The sequence below is a fragment of the Mytilus galloprovincialis genome, chromosome 4 (assembly GCF_965363235.1).
Source record: "Mytilus galloprovincialis chromosome 4, xbMytGall1.hap1.1, whole genome shotgun sequence".
Taxonomy (NCBI): domain Eukaryota; kingdom Metazoa; phylum Mollusca; class Bivalvia; order Mytilida; family Mytilidae; genus Mytilus; species Mytilus galloprovincialis.
In genome coordinates, this window is record NC_134841.1 from 98,485,075 (window position 1) to 98,491,878 (window position 6,804).

Below are 6,804 nucleotides of genomic sequence, written 5' to 3' on the forward strand. Positions count from 1 at the left end.
TTTGGTCTAATACTATACAATAGGTCAACTATACTAGTATACTATATACTACTATGCCCATTATAGTCAATTTTTAACAATTTTCATAAAATTTGTAAATTTTCACTTACATTTTCCGCTGAAACTACTGGGCCAAGTACATTATAGATAGAGATAATTGTAAGCAGCCAGATTGTTTAGTATAGTAAGATCTACAAACACATCACCATCATCAAAACACAATGTTGTCATGAATCCATCTGTGTCCTTTGTTTAATATTCACATGACCAAGGTGAGCACCACAGGCTCTTCAGAGCCTCTAGTGTTTATGTCCGTTTTCGTTTCTGAAGTCTTTTTATGGTTTTAACATCTGTTTTTAAGGTTTATTTTTGTTCAATTTACTCCGAATAGCTGTTCATAGATGTTTCCTTCCTTTGCAATGCCCTTGTTCCAAAAATATAAGGGTGAGATAGATTTGGAAGTAAATATGAAATTTATCTTTTGCTCTAGAAATCTCGATTTTTTTCTTAGAATGTCCTGTACCAAGTCAGGGAAAATAGCCATTGTTATATTATAGTTCGTTTCTGTGTGTGTTACATTTTAATGTTGTGTTTCTGTTGTGTCGTTGTTCTCCTCTTATATTTGATGTTTTTCCCTCAGTTTTAGTTTGTAACCCGGATTTATTTTTTCTCTCAATCGATGTATGAATTTCGAACAGCGGTATACTACTTGTGTACAGGAAATTTGGTCTTATTGATTAAGATATTTGACATCGAACTTAAAGTGACTGAGAATCTTATGTAAGTCAACGAAATCTTATTGTTGACAAGATTGCACTATTCCAGTTAGTCAACTCAGGCCCTTGGTACCTGGGTGTTGTTAAACGGCGGAAACGGAAAACGGAACGGAATACGGAACGTAAACGGAAAACGGAAACAGAAAGAATTAACATCTTTTATTTTGGGTTATTTTATCTACATATATAGGCATGTTTCAAGTTATGTAGTATAACACATGTTTACAAGAAAGAAAAAAATAGGAATATTGAAAATAAAAGATTTAAAAGCATAACGTATTGAAATAATTAGCAGGAGATGATGAGAGTATGAGACTATGTTTTTGTTTTTAAATATTTGATATTTTCTCGTTTGAATTGTTTTACATTGTCTTATCGGGGCCTATTATAGCTGACTATGCGGTATGGGCTTTGCTCATTGTTGAAGGCCGTACGGTGACCTATAGTTGTTAATGTCTGTGTCATTTTGGTCTTTTGTGGATAGTTGTCTCATTGGCAATCATACCACCTCTTCTTTTTTATAAGGTCATGCGAACGTCGTTCATGCGATTCATTATAGTCTGTTAGACTTTTCTTATTTTAAACACATGTTGGATAAATGTCAATAAGATAGTAACCCAGCAACACAAAACCAAATCTTCATACGGCCTAAAAAGATGGACATTCAACTCGATCCTAGATAGGTTGGGGAAATGCTTTTCATTGTTTTTTCTTTGATTCTTCTTTAATTGCTTTGGATCATGATTGGTGTGTATTTGTAACTTTCGTTGTATTTTTTCTTGTAAAATGAAAAGAAAACGAAAAAGAAACCTAATGGGACAAAGAAATATGGACAACAACCGATAAGGAAACCCGGGAACTGGACATATAAATTTGTATACCCTTTATTTTAATGTAAACATTGATGAAATCACTCACCATACTAAGCTTATTTTCACCGATTACAATACTGATGTACGATGTTAAGTATTAAGTATTAATAATAACATCTCCTAGATTTACTATCAATAAATACGAATTGATGTGAAACAAGTGGCGGAAAATTAGTAGCCTACATGATTAACGATTTGCACAGTGCCCTTACCAAGTTAGCCGTCGTCTTGTATTAGGATTTTTAAAATCAAATTGTACACACTGCTTTAATCAAGCCGCTTAATTCTTCTCTGAAAATTCAATCCCTAGTAGCCGTACATTTTATTTTATAATATTACAATTGAAAATAGTCTCAGTATGCTGTTTTTCTATAGTTGAAAACATTAAAAGATAGGCGAAATTAAGATTCCAAAGGGACATTCATACTCACAAGTCGATAATTAACTGACAACGCCATCACCAAAAAAAGAAGAAAAAAAGACAATCAGACAAACAATAGTTTACAAAACATAACATGTAAAACTAAAGTCTGAGCAACACGAACCTCACCAAAAACTGGGGTTGATCTCAGTTGCTCCGGAAGGGTAAGCAGATCTAGCTCCACATGTGACTCCCGTTAACATAGACATGAATTTATATTCATTCTACTAAAGGAATGTTGAAATTTGAAAGTTAATCTTATTTATATTGGTGATTTTTAAAGATTTTGGTCCTATGCCAAGACAACTGAAAATTCATTCTCTGTTGGTTTTTCTATGACGAAAAAGATACTATATTTTACATAACTTATCTGATCGCCAAACACCAGATTATAAACAATTGATGTCATTTACTAAATAACACCTTACCCTGAACAGTTCCTTGCCATACCACAGCATCAACGGCTTGGTGGACCTGTTTGATGTTGTCCAATTTACCATGACTCTTTGCTTGCAAAAGCATAGGAATGAGTAAATCCAATATTGTGTTTTACCTGGTTTCCTGTAACTGTTTAAATTCGATTAAAATAGTTTATATGGGGCTTTTTCAAAATGTGACATAAACAGTGAAAAATACAGGGGCGAGTTCCGAGGGTTGAACCCTTTTTTTTCTGACGACCAATGCATTTGAATGGGGACATAAAGTTGGACCCCCATCCACCCTTTTCTCCTTAGTTGGGACCTCCCCTCTACTTTTTTCAAAATGGCTGGATATATCTGTAACGTGTCCTTATCGATGTTTTGGGCGCAATCATTGAGGACAGTACATATAGTTGCAACTGTGTTATTTACCAATAGTATTGATGATATTATAACAATCTAGGTTACTCATTATGTTGGAGCATACTATATATTTGAGCATCTTGCAGAGAATGCATGTTTGAGATGCTTAGCACAAATGCACAAATGTCTACTGTTGTCCATTCATCGGGTATTAAGCTGGTATTGATGATTGTTGAAACATTGGTGAATATTCATATAATAGCAACTAATTCAATATATTTTTTTAGATATTCTATGGCTTATTTCTTCTGACCCTCATACTTTTGTTGAATTGAGTCTGTATTCTATTTTTTCTCGCCCCTACTTAATTGGATATAGGAAGATGTGGTATGAGTGCCAATGAGACAACTCCCCATTCAAGTCACAATTTATAAAAGTAAACTATTATAGGTCAGGGTAAGTTATTATGTCTTTCAATTATGGGTATATAACGGTTTCTTTAGTGGTACATATTAGTTGGTTCTTCTAAACTTAGTAGATACAATTATAGTGAATTGTTCATTCAATGTTTCTGTGCTGTAATGGTCGTTTTCTGCTTGTAGACCTGTCTTAGTCTTTAGTGGTGGTATACTTTGAGAGGTTTTTTTTATCTGACTTTGCCATACCAAGATGGCCTTTTAGGTGTCCGTCGTCAGTCTTCGCCTTTGTATTCTTTTACAAAAATGTTCTCCTCTGAAACTACTGGGCCAAATGTTACCGAATACATGTCAACCAAGATAGCCGTAATGGCTAAAATTTAAACATAGGGATGCAATGCAAGTGTTGTCAACTGAAAACTATTATGAATAGCGAAAACCTGATGTGAAAAACATGTTTAGAATGCTGAGCTGCCCCTAATGTCCGTTCACGTCTAAATGGTCAAATGATTTCTTCTATACATGTATATGAGTTATCACCCTTATATTGACGAATTTCACCACTTTCCATGTTTGCCTAATTTATATTGAAATATATAATAAATAGACGGAAATTTTAAAAGCAAAATTTACCAGCAATATAAGATTTTAAGAACTTACAATGGTCGAAATAGTAGTCGACTCATTATTGGAGATTTTGCTCTTAATGATTTTATAAATCTTTGGTATTTTTGCCAATCATCTTGAAAACTATTAGCGATAGCTAGAAACTTTTATAACAGAAATGTTAAATGACGACTTTTTTATCCTCTCATCCTCTCTTTTGTTTTCGGTAAAAACTAAAGAAAATAGAGAGATTTTTCTCATGAACTATTCAAGTCATTGGAGAGTTCTAATTGTTGATGATGCACATAGAGATGAATGACACGTGCTCTTTATAGCCTCTTATTTCATACAGCTGTTTTTTATTTCCAAAACTGTTTGCTATTCTCTTTGATATATAGCTGCTATCCTATTGTCAACATAATTGTTGTGTGATTTTGTTATTTCACTTGTTATTGAATTTTGTAGTTCTTTCCATTTCCCCTCTGAAATTCCGTCCACTATGAATATTTCTTTCCGTTTCCGTTTCCGTTCCGTTTTCCGTTTCCGCCGTTTAGCAACACCCTTGGTACCTATAGTTGCCATAGCTGCTATAGTGCGAACATTTTTATATGCAGGAAATAATCCAGAATGCTGAAGATGCCGAGGCCTCATTAATGAAAGTTTTGTATGACGACCGAAAAATCAACCAAGATATATCAAGCACTAAGAAACAATGTTTCAAGAAGTATTTCAAGGTATAAACACTGGACACTTTAAATTTGCAAAACACTCATTTGCAAATCCGCCGCCGCCTCAAATAAGAGCTACAGTGTCATGTATATAACCAAAATGTGCGGAGTTACATGGGATTCAATAATTTCATTAGTTTTCTACTGTTACTATTATATTTATTTTGTTATTTGATTTATAAAAACATGGGATTTTCAATATCCCATGGGACAGGGCAAAATCCCATGGGATTCACCATTATCCCATGGGATTTTTTTTGGTCCCATGGGATAATTGTAGTAAAAATATATTTATGAATCATTTAGGTCTATTCCACACAAATAATTTCAAGTAATGATATGAATTTTCAAGGTATGAAAGCATAGTTAAAGGCTGTAGTGCATTTACCAAGCTTAAGCCATTTCATCATATTCCCTATTAATGATTTAAGGTATTAACCATTAATAGCGCATTCAGCATGAGTTTACTTTTGTGCATTTCATCGCATATTACATTTTCATGTGAAGGTTTCATTCAGAAAACGTTAGATTCTGATATAAGATTTTTTATTGTTTGAATCTCATACTTGAGTTAAATGGAGATGTATGTAATATTGTAATAAGAAATACATTGTAAATAAAAAGTTAACTTGGTCAGTGAATTAAGTTAAGCTTTTTTTGAAGCTTATACTAAACTCTGGTGATATAAATTCATATAATTTGCTGATGTGCTTACAGTGTCCTGCGCTGTGCATTTATAACAAAGCAACTTTCACAGAAAGTTATTGGCAGGGAATACGAATGATATATAGTAGTGGAAAGGAGTTCAATCCGGTTAAAGTTGGACGATTTGGTCTAGGATATAAATCTGTTTTTCATATAACAGGTATTATTATGCTACGCACACTGGAAAGTGGGATGGGAAGGGAACTTCAATATGTATATTTATTTATAAATGTATTCAATCATTGTAGTTTTAAGGTAGTTTTTTTTTTAATTTGCTGTCTATTTTTTTTTTTGGCACCAAGATCTGAATGCTTATAATCAATTTGCGGTTTCATGACTATCCATAGAAGTCCTCTAAAAGGAATTGGCTATTAATAGACATGGATAGTACATAGAACATTAACTTTAAATCTTGGTGGACACGTATTTTCGGTATAGGCGGACATTGATATTGTTTTGTTGTTTAACATTGTTTTGTTGTTATAATTTGTGTAAAATGTTATAGCTGTTTGTTAAGATTTTTTTTATTTAATGTTAGCTTTTCCCTAAATGGATTTTTTTTAATTGTAATATACAATGAATCCATTAAAGGTAAAATTTAATGGTATATTATATCGAAATGACAACATATCTTGCCTTGGAAGATCCAATTTTTTAGTGAAAGACAAACCAATATAAGTATCTTTTGTGATATTGCTTTTTTCCGGTAACAAAAATATATTCATCAAAGTTTTTGTAAAATCTTATGACAGACGCAGTGATAATCTAAAATTCATTTCATTTCAGATTACCCAATGATTATCAGTGGAAACAAGTTACTAATTTTAGATCCACACCAAGAAAGTCCTGGTCGTGTTTGCATGACAATGAAATTTAAAAAAATGAGAAAATACGAGAGAATGGATGTAACTGATTGCCTTGCAGCATTTGAAGGTATGTTTGGATTTACTACAGAGACCATAGAAAAGGGGAATTTCCAGGGCACATTATTTAGGTTCCCTTTGAGAGAAGAGAAAACGGAACTTTCAGAAAACATTTATGATGAGATAAAAGTGATGGACTTATTTAAAGCGTTTAAAGCTGAAGCTCCAGTTGAACTGTTGTTTCTTAAATGTTTAGAAAGAATCGACTTGTATTGAGGATTTTCAGACGAGATTTACAGACGAGACCAAGACTACAGCAATTCTTCAGTCTATAGTGTTAACATTTCGGACTCGTGTGTTCAAAACGTGAGAGAAGGACGAAATCATGTCATGAACCAGCTAAAAACCTATGGTAAAAAGCTAGCAAACGAAACATTTCGCATTAACTATATATATACAGAATGACGATTGAAACGCTTGATGCCGACAATATCTATACAGACGAATGGATAATTTTTCATTGTATGCAAGGTGGCAATATGTCTGAAGAGTTGAGAAACCTTTCTCTAGACGAATCATTGACTTATTTTAGTCCATATACTAGTATTGCAGTTCCTATGGAAGAGGACCAGTTC